This window comes from Protopterus annectens, chromosome 11.part0 (assembly GCF_019279795.1).
Source record: "Protopterus annectens isolate FY-2018-M chromosome 11.part0, PAN1.0, whole genome shotgun sequence".
Taxonomy (NCBI): Eukaryota; Metazoa; Chordata; order Ceratodontiformes; family Protopteridae; genus Protopterus; species Protopterus annectens.
The window spans coordinates 1,340,707,542-1,340,722,977 of NC_056745.1; the positions used below are offsets into that span (position 1 = coordinate 1,340,707,542).

The 15,436-nt window shown below is 46.6% G+C and overlaps 1 protein-coding gene across 1 annotated transcript in view; it reads right to left on the reverse strand.

Moving 5' to 3' along the window:
* The window catches only part of SBF1 (SET binding factor 1), a gene marked incomplete in the record, with an annotated part of 3,250,730 nt that overhangs the window by 3,156,394 nt on the left and 78,900 nt on the right, over positions 1 to 15,436 (reverse strand).

The window sequence follows — 15,436 nt, forward strand, 5'->3', positions numbered from 1 at the left end:
GCAGCCTGTTGTGTTATTAGCACTAAACTTCTTTTCCCCTGCAGCTCTCAGCTCCTTGTAAAATCTACTCAATACTCAACTGCATCTCAACTTCGCAGCACAAGAAGTCTGGAAAAAGCCAAATTTATTGGGGTGGGTCAAAAGGGCAAAAACCAGGGACACATTAAACATTGCTTGTATAATCTTGGAAAGCTGCTAGAATAAAATGCTGTGTTACCACGGTACCACCATACATTTTACTGCCAAAGTCTCTGTGCAAAAAAGAGTCAGAACAACATGCCACTATGCCAAATCACCCGCTTTGTGAAAGAAAAATGCTGTGTTACCACTGTACATTTTACAGACAAGGTCCCTGTGCAAAACAGTCAAGAGCAACATACCACTACGCCAAATCAGCTGTTTTGTGAACGAGAGGAAGACTGAAACTTAAATGGCTATCATTTAATGAATTCAGTTCTCACCATAGCTGTCAACCTCATAGCACAAAACACCTGGACAAACCCAGTAATGAGGGAATACAGCCCTCAAACATACTCAGTGAATTCAGTTCTTGCCATAGCTGTCAACCTTAGCACAAAAAACCTGGACAAAGCCACTAACAGGGTATTACAATCCAAAAAATAAGGAAAAATTTCAAATAGTCATCTTATAAACTTAAAAATTTGCTATAATAAAAGGTTGTGTTACTATATATTTATTGCTAGAATAAAAAGTTGTTTTACTATGTATTTTCTGAAGACTATGAAGTATGAAATTCAAAATGCCTGTTAATTTTACTTCTGATGGAACAAAAACAATTTTCAGCAGAGGCCCAGGGAAAAATACTGTAGACACGCCTTTGTAAAATGGCAGGATACCAGAGCAAATCCACACAAACACAGACATAAGATGGAGACTCCACAAAGAAGGCACCACAGCCAAGAATCAAACCACAAACCCTGTAGCTATGAGGCAACAATACTGCCACTGCACCATCAAATATGTAAGAAATTAAACATTCAGAAACCTGAAGTCTGAAATTCAAATGCCTGTCAATTTTATTTAACATTTGTTAACCAGGACAGTCTGACTTGGAACAAAAAAACAATTTTCAGCAGAGGCAGAGAAAGAAATAATGCAGACATGTCTTTGTAACATGGGAGGACACAAAAGCAAACCCACACAAACACAGGGAGAAGATACAGACGCCACAAAGAAGGAACCCCAGCAAAGAATCAAACCTGAGAACCTGCAGCTGTGAGGCAACAATGCTACCAGTGCACCATCAAATAAAAGCAAGCCGACACAAACACAGGGAGAAGATAACAGACCCCACAAAGAAGGAACCCCAGCCAAGAATCAAACCTGAGAACCTGCAGCTGTGAGGCAACAATGCTACTACTACACCATCAAATATCAAGCATTGTAATATTTACAAACCACAGATATTATGAGGAACAGATCAGATCAAATATGAGGCAAAAATCTGCAATTTTTTTTACAAATGGTGGTGGGTAGGGAACTGAAGTCTTTAACACCTGCATACAGGGTACAGGGTTCAAGCCTGAGGTATTCCCTACCACACCACCATGAGCACCTGGGGCATTTTCACACACACACACACACACACACACACACACACACACACACACACACACACACACACACACACACTTCCCTAACCAGTCCAGCATAATAACACACACACACACACACACTTCCCTAACCAGTCCAGCATAATAACACACACACACTTCCCTAACCAGTCCAGCATAATAACACACACACTTCCCTAACCAGTCCAGCATAATAACACACACACTTCCCTAACCAGTCCAGCATAATAACACACACACTTCCCTAACCAGTCCAGCATAATAACACACACACTTCCCTAACCAATCCAGCATAAATTCAAATAGTAATAATTAACACACACACTTCCCTAACCAGTCCAGCATAATAACACACACACACACACACACACACACACACACACACACACACACACACACACACTTCCCTAACCAGTCCAGCATAATAATACACACACACACACACACACACACACACACACTTCCCTAACCAGTCCAGCATAATAACACACACACACACACACTTCCCTAACCAGTCCAGCATAATAACACACACACACTTCCCTAACCAGTCCAGCATAATAACACACACACACACTTCCCTAACCAGTCCAGCATAATAACACACACACACACACTTCCCTAACCAGTCCAGCATAATAGCACACACACACACTTCCCTAACCAGTCCAGCATAATAACACACACACACACACACACACACTTCCCTAACCAGTCCAGCATAATAACACACGCACACACACTTCCCTAACCAGTCCAGCATAATAACACACACACACTTCCCTAACCAGTCCAGCATACACACACACACACACACACACTTCCCTAACCAGTCCAGCATAATAACACACACACACACACACACACACACACACACACACTTCCCTAACCAGTCCAGCATAACACACACACACACACACACTTCCCTAACCAGTCCAGCATAATAACACACACACACACACTTCCCTAACCAGTCCAGCATAATAACACACACACACACACACACACTTCCCTAACCAGTCCAGCATAATAACACACACACACACACTTCCCTAACCAGTCCAGCATAATAACACACACACACACTTCCCTAACCAGTCCAGCATAATAACACACACACACACACACACACTTCCCTAACCAGTCCAGCATCATAACACACACACACTTCCCTAACCAGTCCAGCATAACAACACACACACACTTCCCTAACCAGTCCAGCATAGTAACACACACACACACACACACTTCCCTAACCAGTCCAGCATAATAACACACACACACTTCCCTAACCAGTCCAGCATAATAACACACACACACACACACACACACACACACACACACTTCCCTAACCAGTCCAGCATAATAACACACACACTTCCCTTAACCAGTCCAGCATAATAAACACACACACTTCCCTAACCAGTCCAGCATAATAACACACACACTTCCCTAACCAGTACAGCATAAATTCAAATAGTAATAATTAACACACACACACTTCCCTAACCAGTCCAGCATAAATTCAAATAGTAATAATTAACACACACACACTTCCCTAACCAGTCCAGCATAATAACACACACACACTTCCCTAACCAGTCCAGCATAATAACACACACACTTCCCTTAACCAGTCCAGCATAATAGCACACACACTTCCCTAACCAGTCCAGCATAATAACACACACACTTCCCTAACCAGTCCAGCATAAATTCAAATAGTAATAATTAACACACACACACTTCCCTAACCAGTCCAGCATAGATTTAAATAGTAATAATTAACACACACTTCCCTAACCAGTCCAGCATAAATTCAAATAGTAATAATTAACACACACACACTACAAAGCATCAGTCCAGTAAAAATTCAAGCACTAGTAAAAAGCATGCATTCAAACAGTAATAAAATAATTAACACACTTACCTGTCCTGGCTGTCCATTCTCCATAATGTACATCCAAATGCCCGCACAATAATCCAAAGACCCGCGAGATTCCCGAGATCCAAACCCTTCCCGACGACGAGAGACTGACTGCTGGTGTTGCAGTCCGGCCCCGACGCGTTTTCCCAGCGAGTCTGTGCACTTTAAAAGTGCACAGACGTCTCCTCATGTTTCCCTACCAGGACTACCAGACTGCCTGGAGCATGCGCAGTAGACTCGCAGTAGTCTGGACTACTGCGCATGCGCGAAGTCCGCGGATTTTTAAACTTTTTTTTTCTTTTTTTTTTTTTTAATTTCTTTTTAGTTCTTTTTGTTGAGGGGGCTGCAGTCCGGCAGTCCAATAGCACGGGCCACCCCTGTCTAAAATTCTTCTATTGTCCATCTCTTTCCAAACAGCCGGAGATGAAGCCAAAGCCCTGGCAGAATGGGTCCTAACCCTGCCTGGAAGTGAGTTGCTACAGTTAGCATGGCAGAAAGAAATACCATGAGGAAACCATCTGGGAAACTGTCTGCTTTGATACTCTTTGTTTTGTTTTTTTTGCTTACCCTCATAGGAAACAAATAGATGACTGGCTTTCCTGAAGGTTTTAAATTCAGTCCACGTAATCTGAGCTGCTTGTGGACATCCAGAGTATGTAGAATTCTCTCCACCTTGTTTTTAAATTATGAAAAGAAAACTAGAGATTAATAATTTGTTTTAAAGTGAACTCTGAAACCACTTTAGGTATAAAGGAATGATTAGTTCTCAAATAAACCCTCTCCTTATGGAAAATGCGGGGAGGCCGACTCATTAGCAATACAGTCTTCCAGGTTAAGAACCTGAAATCAGCCTGATGAGCTGATTTAGACGGAAGTGTTAACTTTTCTTCACAAAAATTAGGAGCCCAAAGAGGAGGCACCAGTTTTCTAGGCGAAAAGACATGTACACCCCTTTTAAAACATGCTTGACTTGAGGATAGATTAACCTTCCCCCTTTTTACCCAAGGGCAGATAAGCAGAAATGGCCAAAAATTTATCTTGATAAAAAATATATACATTTTGTTAAAATTTGGGGTGGGCTTGGCAATGCTTAAAATGGCTCTTGGGCAGACAGCCTAGTAACTACCTATGAACCTAAAGGAAAAATGAAGGAAATAAAATGCCCACAACCTGGTATAAATACATACAAAAAATAAGGGAGATTCATGGAGGGAGCAGCTACTGCAGCAGAGATCATTTGACTATATGTTATGGTAAGCTTTTTACACAAATGTACTATGTTCTTCATATTGATTACTGCACCAGTAGCCTAAGCTACATGAGCAGATTACCATATCTTAATTGACTGGTAGGAAGAAGGATGAGGGTCCAGAAGCCCATGAAGAATTATCTTAGCAGAGCCCGTCATACACATGGAGAAGGAACCTTGTTTATAGTGGTTTGTAAAAGTATGCACAGAAGACCAAGTTGACGCTTCTAGAGCACTTCTCCAACCCTTTACATAAAGGCACAGATAAAGCTAAGGTCTTGGTAGAATGAGCCTTGACCTTTCCAGAATAGTTTTGTTGTACAAGGCAAAATCATGAGACAATGACTTGAAACCATATGTTTTGACGCTGGCTGTCCTTTTTTCTTAACCTTACAAGAAATGACTGAACTAATAAGAAGTTATGACAGATCTACTTCAGTCAAGACAGAAGAAAAGGTTTTACTATCAAATGACTGAAAATCAAAAGACTGAATCCCCAAAAGACTGAAAATTCTAAATATTGAATACATTTTAATGCAAGGGGCAAGCCCCCCTGCTGTCCTCAAGTGGGGGCTGTGTCCCCCACACCCCCTGCTAAATATAAATATAAATATATAAATATATGTATATATATATATATATATATATATATATATATATATATATATATATATATATATATATATATATACCAACTCCAAGATCGCACACAGTGGAGAAGGGGCAAATTCCATCATTCAATATTTTGAATTTTCAGTCTTTTTGGGATTCAGTCTTGATTTCCAGTCATTTGAAAGTAAACCGTAGAATAGTGTGTGGACATAGAAGGTATGGAGTATCCTCTCTCATCAATTTTTAGATTCTGGAAAGAAAACGGGGAGATTAACAGCCTGTCAAAGTAGAGTCTGGTACTACTTTGAAACATTACCTTTGTGTTAAATAAGATCTTGCAAGTCAAACATTGCTCTGACCTCTACAAGAAGAGCAAGAATTAGAAGTTATGTACTCACCATAACGTTCCATCTGAGTAGGTGTATTCATTTGTCTGCAACCTGTGGGTTATGGATCCGATATGGGATCCGAACCGGCATGGTTTACCAGCTATGGATCCAAGCTCTCAGCTCCTCCCCTCACCCATAATGCCCTGCTCTACCCTCATGACCTCAGATCGAGTTTGCCAAAAGCAATAACACCCTGAAAAAGGGTAACAGAACATATGCAGGAAACTGAAAGGCCAGGGGGATAGGAGGGCGGGATGGTTGCAGACAAATGAATACACCTACTCAGATGGAACGTTATGGTGAGTACATAACTTCTAAATCTGAAGTAGGAGATTCATTTGTCTGCAACCTGTGGGACAGAGTCCCCAGCTACCTGAATCTTGGGCGGCCATCATGGAAGGATATTCCAGAGCACCGCGGAGCCAAAGGATGCTCTACCCCTAGATGCAAGATCCAACTTGTAGTGGGAAATAAAAGTATGAGATGAAGCCCACGTGGCTGCTGCACAAATATTATCTAGAGGAATCCTAGCCTTAAAGGCTGCCGAGGTAGAGACTGACCGGGTTGAATGGGCGTGTACACCCTCCGGTGCGGGCCTTCCTGAAGCTTGATAAGCCAATAAGATACATTGTGAAATCCAGCGAGACAGTGAGACTTTAGATATTGGCTTGCCCAAATTAAATTTAGCAAAGGAAACGAACAACTGGTCGGATTGCCTATGACCAGCCGTCCTGTTTAGATAAAATCTAAGTTGCCTGTGAACATCTAAGGAGTGAAGCTTGTATTCACCTTTGTTTTCATACTTAGGGAAGAAAACAGGGAGGTTAATGGATTGATTAATGTTTGCTTCAGAAGCTACTTTAGGATGAAAGGACGGGTTGGTCCTGAGGTAAACACGGTCCGGATGAAAGACCAAGTAAGGAGGTTTAGCTGATAAAGCTTGGAGCTCTGAAACTCTCTTGGCCGAAGTAATGGCTACTAAGAAGGCAGTCTTGAACGACAAGAACTTGAGATCTACCGTAGCCGCTGGTTCGAAGGGGGAGGGCGGTCAAGGCCTGGAGAACTAAGGAAAGGTCCCAGGGAGGAACCGCTTGTTTTACAGGGGGCCTGAGAAGGAAAGTACCTTTAAGGAAAATTTTACACAACTTGGCCGACATGAGTGGATTGGAGTCATGACCAATGTGATAATGTGAAATTGCCGCAAGTTGTACTTTGACCGTGGAACTGCTGGCACCATCGTTAAAAAGAGTGGTTAAGAAATCAAGCACTAAAGGGAGAGGAGCTGTGAAGGGGTTCAGGCCTTGCTGCTCCGCCCACAAAGAAAACCGTTTCCACTTGCTACGGTAGACTTTCCTTGTGGATGGTTTATGAGCTGCCACTAGGATCGCCTTAACAGGGGACAAAATACCGGGAGTCCTGATCAAGAGTGGAACTGGAGCAGCCAAGCGGTCAGCTTCAGGTTGTCCAGGTTCGGAGGAGATAAGTGGGATGGATGAGATATCAGATCCGGAATGGGATCTAGAATCCAAGGAGGATTCACCGAGTGAGACCTTAGGAAGGGGAACCAGATCTGTCGAGGCCAAAACTGAGCAATGAGAATCATTCTGCACCCCACCCGAGAGGCTTTCTGAAGGACTTGGAGCATCAGAGGCAAGGGGGGATAAGCATACAGAAGACCGGGTGGCCAAGCATGCACCAGAGCGTCTCTTAGGGAACCTCCTGGAGGAGGTATCAGAGCGAAAAAACTGTCGCACTTGGTGTTTGAGGGAGAGGCAAAAAGATCGCAAGAAGGAGTCCCCCACCGTGCGAATATGCGTTCCGCTACTTGAGTATTGAGAGACCACTCGTAAGGGGTGAGAATGGTGCGACTGAGCTTGTCCGCCAGGATGTTGGACCGACCCGGAAAGCGGTTGGTGGAGATTGCCCATTCCCAAACTCTCATGGCTTCTCGACAAAGAGGGTAAGACCTGGTACCTCCTTGTTTGTTGATGTACCAGACAACCGACATGTTGTCCGATTGAATCGCAATTGTTCCCAAGGGAAGAAAGTCCTGAAGTGCTAACAACGCTAAGAGCACTGCTCTCATCTCTAGAACATTGATATGCAGTAAGGTCTCTGAATTGTTCCACGTGCCTTGGACGGTCCGGCCTGCAAAATGCCCCCCCCCACCCGAGGCGGGAGGCGTCCGTGGTCACCGTGGCGAGAGGGGGAGAAGCACAAAATGGGCGGCCTCCGTGGAGATCTGGAGAGTGAAGCCACCACAGGAGGGACCACTTGCAAGCCTTGCTGATCGCAATGGGATGATGCATAGGAAGAGCAAGGTACGACCACTGTACTAAGAGTGTCCACTGGAGGATGCGCATATTGAACCTGGCGAGAGGAAGAAGTGCTATAGCAGACGCCATGGACCCTAGAGCCCTCAGGACCAACTCCGCCGGAACTGAAACTGAGTGGAGAATGGCCCGCACCTGGAGCTGCAGATTTTGAACTCTGTCCGCAGTGAGGAAGGCTTTTAAACTCCTTGTGTCTAACCTGGCCCCTATAAAATCTATGATCTGTGTGGGTGCTAGGTTGGATTTCTTTGTATTTATAGTGATGCCCAGACTGGGAGCAAGATGGAGAAAGGAGTCTCGCGCCAATAGTAGTAGATGCCTTGTTGGGGCGGTAAGGAGCCAGTCGTCCAGGTAGGGAAAGACCTGCACCCCCTGAAGCCTCAGGTGGGCCGCTACCACTGCTAATACTTTGGTGAACACCCTGGAGGCTGTGGTGAGACCAAAGGGAAGGACCCGGAACTGGTAATGACTGGCTCCCAGCCGGAAGCGGAGAAACCTCCTGGAGTGCCTGTCCATTAGTATATGGTAGTATGCATCCTTGAGGTCTATGGAGCACATCCAGTGATTTTCTCCCAGAAGGGGGAGAATAGATTGCAGAGTGACCATTCGGAACTTCTCCTTGGGAACTGCCAGGTTCAAGAGAGAAAGGTCTAAAATTGGTCTTAGATCCCCCGTCTTTTTTGGCACTAAAAAGAACCTGGAGTAGAACCCTGATCCGATCTGGTCTGGGGGGACGGGATGGATGGCTCTTTTCTTTAGCAGATGGCCAATTTCTGCCAAAGTGGCCTCCCGTTGACCGGGTGGAATGTCGGGGAGGGACTTCAAATTTGGTAAGTGACGAAAGGGGATGCGGTATCCTCTGGATATGATCTGGAGAACCCAGCGGTCTGATGTTATGGACTCCCATGCCGCTAGGTGCTCCGAAAAACGTCCCCCGACTGCCTCCAGAGTGGAGCAGCTGGGCAACCCCTCAGGGTTGCTGCGCGGGCCGTTCAGAGAAAGGTTCTCTGGACCCGAAGTTCCTGGGAGCCCCTCTGCCTCTAGGGCGGCGTCCTCCCTGTCCTCCTCTGCCACGGAAGGACTGGTTGTCCGGAGCAGGCTGGGACTGCTGCGACTTCCGGAACCACATCTTCTTCTGACCCTTTTGGTTCCTAGAATAGGGCATCTGGGGTGCAGAGAAGCAGATTCCGACGGCAGACAGCGTCTTCCAGTCCTTCTTGCTCTGAGTCAAAGTGTCGCGAACAGTTTTGCCAAAGAGGGCAGAACCATCGAAGGGGGCGTTCGCAAACGACGCTTTGAAGGGCTCTGAGAAATCGCAATGACGGAGCCAGGCCTGACGTCTAGTGACTAGACCTGCCCCTGCGGCTCTAGCAGCGCCTTCCATAGCATGGGAGAGTAGCTGCATAGAGGTATTGGTAACTGACCTGAGAGTGGCCATGCGGGTGGAGTGCAGCACTTTGTCCTCCTCCGACATGGACTCTGGGGGAGATGCAGCGTATTCTTTAATAAGATCGCGCTGCATTCTAATCACGTGTGCCAGGTAGTTCAGCGCCCTTACCGAGAAGGTCGCTGAACTAAACATCCGCTTCCCCAAGCGGTCCATCATCCGAGACTCCTTGCTCGGGGGATGGACTGAGGGTCTCTCCTGAGCAAGTTCCCTCTTGGTGGCCGCCGCAGTCAACATGGCATCTACCGGAGGCCCCTTACTCCAATGGGCACGGTCAGCCGGGGGACTGAGGATCCGGTCGGGCCTTTTAGGGATTGGCTCCACGGTGTCCGGTTCCTTCCACGCCCTGGTGGTAATGAGGTCCACCAGGGGGTCGGCAGGAGGGGACACCCAAGAGGTAGACGGGCCCGCTTCAAATGCCTCCAAGAACACGGACTCGTCCGAGGAAGACTTGGGGGCAGACCCCCCCCCCTTATGCGGAGCATTTCCATGATGTCTCCAAATGAGACATCCTCGGGGGGTGACCGTGGGGAGCCTTCCCCTTCCTCCAAATCCGTGTCTTCCGTGAGACTCTCGGGGGAGTCAATGTGCCTCCTTTTGCACGTATGCTTGCGAGGAACATCCTCTGGGGGGCTGTCAGAGGACTCCTCGCAAACAGCAACCTGTTCCAGGGGAACAACTTGGGGCACAGGAGCGGGCTGTCCCAAGGGCCGGATGGTGGAAGCCTGACCCAGTGCAGAGGGAGCGCGGGACGGAGCCGAAACAAGTGCCGGGGGTCCGTAGACCTTCAACAGGGCCCTCTCCACTACATCAAAAGCCGAAGGGGAGCCGACCTCGACCAAAGGATCCGACAATCGGCTCCCCCTCGGATCCGAGGAGTGGATCGGAGCCGGCGCCGAAGCGCTCGGATCCGAAGGGGCAGTGCGCTCCAACACAGATGGCGCCGAAGGAGCACTGATCCCCCCGGATCCGAGGCTCGGATCCAGGCTCCGATAGGTCGGATCCGATGCACTCAAGGGCAGGGTCGGATCCTAAGTACTATCGGCGCCGACCCACCCCCGGCTCCGAAGCTGCTCGGCTCCAACTGCTCCGAACCCGGGTAGCGGGTCGGAGAAGGAGCAATTGGCTTGGAAAAGGGGTCGAGCTCCCCAGAGGGGGGGAGGCAAGAGCACTCTCATCTGCATCTGGGCCTGGATGAACCTTCTCATCATCCGGTCCAGATCAGCGTCCGACAGGCTATAAGTTGATCTCGACGAGGCTACCGAGGTAGGCCTTGAGTGCCTCCTCGATAGCCTCGACGGAGATCGGGTCTCCTCCTCCTCAGGTCCCGGTGAAAAACACACTGGAGACCGGAGCCGAGGAGGGGGAGAGCCAGCAGACAAGGAGGCCGGGGGAGAAGCCCGCTTGGCTGGCGGGGCTGAAACAGAGGTCTCGGCCCGCCACTTATGGTGCTTCTCCCTCCGGTCCTTCTTCCTAGATTCCCTCTCCTCCGAAACACTAAAGGGAGGTTGAGTCCCAGGAGGAGGAGGGGGAGCCGGAGAGGGGACAACCGTGGTAACGGTTACCCCTGCAGGAGCGGAGGCCGGAGCAGAGTCTGGTGGCAAAAGACCCGCCAGAACAAGCTTGGACCTCCGCTCCTTCAATGCCCTGGGGTTGAACCCTGCACAAATGGAACATCCAGATGTGAGGTGTTCAACCCCCAGGCATCTAACACACCGAGTGTGGCCATCAGCTGGGGAAAGCTTATGGCCACACTCGGAGCACTTAGAAAAAATAGCTTTGGGCTGCTCAGACATCCCAAAAGCAAACAAACAAGTTACTATAACTAAAAAAGTGAAGTAACAAAAAAACCACTCACAGGCCCAAACACACACTACGCTACCAGCGAGGGGAGGGATATTAAAATTAAGTTTTAAACTCTAAAAAGTAATAATATAAAAGGGAAACCTTACACTTTCACACAAATTTAACAAAAACTTTTAAATTTGAGCACTTTATACACTAGAAATAACACTTAGCTGGAGAGCTGGAAAAACATAATCTGGTCACCATGCGCGGCAAACGAGATCTGGGGTCATGAGGGTAGAGCAGGGCATTATGGGTGAGGGGAGGAGCTGAGAGCTTGGATCCATAGCTGGTAAACCATGCCGGTTCGGATCCGATATCAGATCCATAATCCACAGGTTGCAGACAAATGAATCTCCTACTTCAGATAGACAGTTTGCCATGTGAAGAGCCTTAAGTCAGACAGATGAGCTGGTCCAAATGCAGCAAGAGTTAGCTTTTCTAACACAAAAGTTAAGATCCCGAGGAAAAGCCACCTGTTTTCTAGAAGACCTTGTATGCAACACCCCTTTTAAAAACATTTTCACATGAGATTGCACTGCAAGAGGTGGCTCTATGGGCAGACATGATGAGATGGCCACTAAAAGAACCTTGATTGAGGAGCAGAAGACCACAAGACAGTAAATCACAAATAATATAGACCCAGGTAAAAATTATTCTGAATGGGTGCCGATTCTTTGACATCAACAAGAAAGCATTTTCCATTCTCTAATAAAGCATTTTCTTATAGCAGGTTCTCTTTCCTCCATTAGTACCAGCTACATATCCTGAGAGAAAAATAGGTCTAAAAGCTATTAAAACCATCATCCAGGCAGTCAACTTCAATTGTTTGGGGTTGGAATGCATCAACCACCACTGGTGGTGTTTAATTAAATTCAGTCTATGAGGAAGCTTGCCCCTGGCCTTTCCAAAAGAAGCAAGAACCACTACTGACTGGGCCAGAAGGGATTTACCACAATCATCTTTGTGGAGCCATTCTGAATCTTTGGAAGTACACAGGATATTGGTGGAAAGGATGGGGAAAGCATACAGGAAAGTTCTTGTCCAATGAAAAGAAAAAGCATCAGTCTTCCAGGCCTTCTTACATGAAGGTACTAGAGCAGAATTTACCAACTGATTTTACCTCCGCTCTAAACAAAGTACTATCTGCGTTATTCCCCAGAGATGGCTCAAATCTTGGAAAACCTTTTGATTTAGTTTCTATTCATGAGTATGTGTCCTGGTTCTGCTCAGCTTATTTGCCACCCAATTTTGTTCAGAAGGAAAGTTAGATGCCCACAAAGTGATAATGTGCTAAAAAGCTATATCCTAGACTAATCAATCTGCACAGAGGTTAAGATCTGATTTCTCTTTGCTTGTTTATATACATCACATTTTTGGTGCCGTCTGTAAATACTTTCAGAGGTCCAGGGATCACAGATGATTGATCACAGATGATTTATGAGAGCAAACAGCTCTCATGTGTTTTTTTTTTTCCCCCAACTCTCATTCACACTGCTTCTCAAAGTCTGAGGTGTCTGGACAGAAATGTTGACCTGGACTCAGAGAAATTTGGTGTCTCTACCACATGATCTCCCTATTCAAAACCCACAAAATTGGAATCTGAAAAGTGAAGGGATGTTTATGCTGGGACCAGAGGGATCTCGAGTACCAATGTACCCTTTTTCATGTGGACTCTTACAAGAAATGTCATGTAATGGGAATCATGTATGCCATGAGACCCAGAATGCTGGGGAATTTCCTTGCTGACACAAAAATCTGAGTTGAAAACCTCAGGAGTACATCTAAATGCAGATATTTTTTCCTGTAGAAGAAATGTTCTTGAACCGAGATGTCCATCAGACACCCCAGGAAAACAATCCTGAGATGAATTAGTAAAGACTTCTGAACATTCTCTTACAATCCAATCCTTCCTTGAGTAGGAGATCTCTTACCCAAGTGAGAGATTCTCGACACTTTGAAAGAGACTCTGTAAAAGTTAAGAAATACATTTAAATAAATAAAAAGTACAGTTGTGTACACTTAACCATAAATGTAGATGTTAGAGTGTATTCACTGTTGCAGTCATCACATTTGGGTTACCTGCCCAGTCGGCCCGAATACCAGAGACTTCGTTTTTCTGCGTCAGATGCTGTCACTCCAGGACGGACGTCAGGTCATCAGGGGTATAAAAACAGGCAGCCGGCACCATTATATCAGTTTTTCTTGCCCCAAATGTCAGGAGCTCCCCCAATAGGGAGCTATGTTATGGTGGGGGAAACCACCACCAGTAAAAAGTAAATATCAATGCCCCTGAAAAGGGGGAGTAGCAAAAGGCAGAGAGAGTTTAGAGAGAGAAAGAGAGAAAACCAGGGGGCTGGAGGGAGGGAAACCAGAACTGCAACAGTGAATACACTTGAATACCTACATTTATATTAAGTGTACACAACTGTACTGTCTTCTTTGTGTTTCATTGTTGCAGTAATCACACGTGGGTAGATTCCAAAGCTGAAGAAGGGTGGAGTCAGTCAAGAAAAGTTAGGGCTGGCTAGAATGCCTTGCAGGACTGCTGTTACAAAACCTGCCCTGGATTTGGAAAAGATAGGCAGGTGGTAATGCTGGTGAAGGTGTGTACAGAACTCCAGGTAGCAGCTTCCAGGATGTCCCTGGTAAGGACTCCCCTGAGGAATGCTGCAGAGGTTTAAATAGCTCTAGTGGAAGGAGTTCTGTTCCCCAGAGTGGTTGGTTTCCCATGATGCTTGTAGCAGAAATGGATGCAATGTGCAATCCATTTGGAAACTGTTTGCTTTGAAATGGCCTTGCCCTCTGCCCCTGTTGCAAAGCTGACTAGTAACTGGTCAGATTTTCTGAAGGGTTTAGTCCCATCAACGTAGAATCTGAGCTGCCTGTGCACATCCAAGGAGTGCAGGATCATTTCCCCTTTATTTTGAGGATTAGGGAAGAAGGCAGGCAAATGGATAGATTGGTTGAGAGCCACAGTGGACACCACTTTAGGCATAAAGGAACTGTTAGTCCTGAGGGAAACCCTGTCAGCATGGAAAATAATGAAGGGCTCCACAGCCATAAGTGCTTGTAGCTCAGACACTCTTCTAGCTGACGTGATGGCCAGAATCAAGGCCGTTTTCCAAGAGGGGAATTTTAACTCTGCTGACGCTGCAGGCGCAAAGGGGGGTAGCGGAAGCTTTTCCAGTACAAAGTTAAGGTCCCAAGAAGGGGTGGGTGCTCTCCTTGCCGGCCTTAAGTTGTTTGCCTCTCTCAGGAACTGTTTGATAAGAGGGTGAGAGAAGAGAGGTGGCTCAGTGTTGTAATGAGCCGAAATGGCAGAGGCATGGATCTTAATGGAGGAAAAGGATAGGCCTCTGTGGAGTAGATCTGCTAAGTAATCCAGGATTAAAGGCAGGGTGGGCAGAGTTGTGTCCTCTCCTTTAGATCAAATCCAGGAGCAGTAACTTTTCCACTTAGCATAGGATTTCCTTGTACTGGGTCTTCTGGCTTCAAGGATGATGTCCAACACCTGCTTGCTTAGGCTGGTTACTGAGGGAGAATTCAAGGAATAAGCCAGGCTGCAAGATTTACGGTTTGCAGTTGCAGATGAAAGATCTGTCCCCCCTGCTGAGAGAGCAGGGTTGAGTACTGGTGTAGGTGCCAGGGTGGCACCAGTGACTGGCTTCACAGGAGTGGGTACCAGTGTTGGTGTGGCCAGTCCGGGGCAATCATAACTGTCCTTGGTCTGTCCGGTCTTATCTTGAGAGGAGGGGCAGAGGGGGAAAAGCATAGATTGAGAGAGAGAGAGATTTACCCACTGGAAGGTTAGGGTTATCCACTTTCCAGGCTCTGCTGTGAGGTGTCCTGGTGCAGAATCTTCTGAGCTGGTGATTGCAGGGGGAGGCAAAGAGATCCACCTTTGGGGTCCCCCCATTTCTGAATCAGAAGGTTGAAGGTGCATGGCTCTAGTTGCCACTCGTGTGGGTTTAGGAGATTTCTGCCTAAATCGTCTGTCAGTAAGTTTTGTTTGCCTGGCAGGAATTGAGCTTGCAGA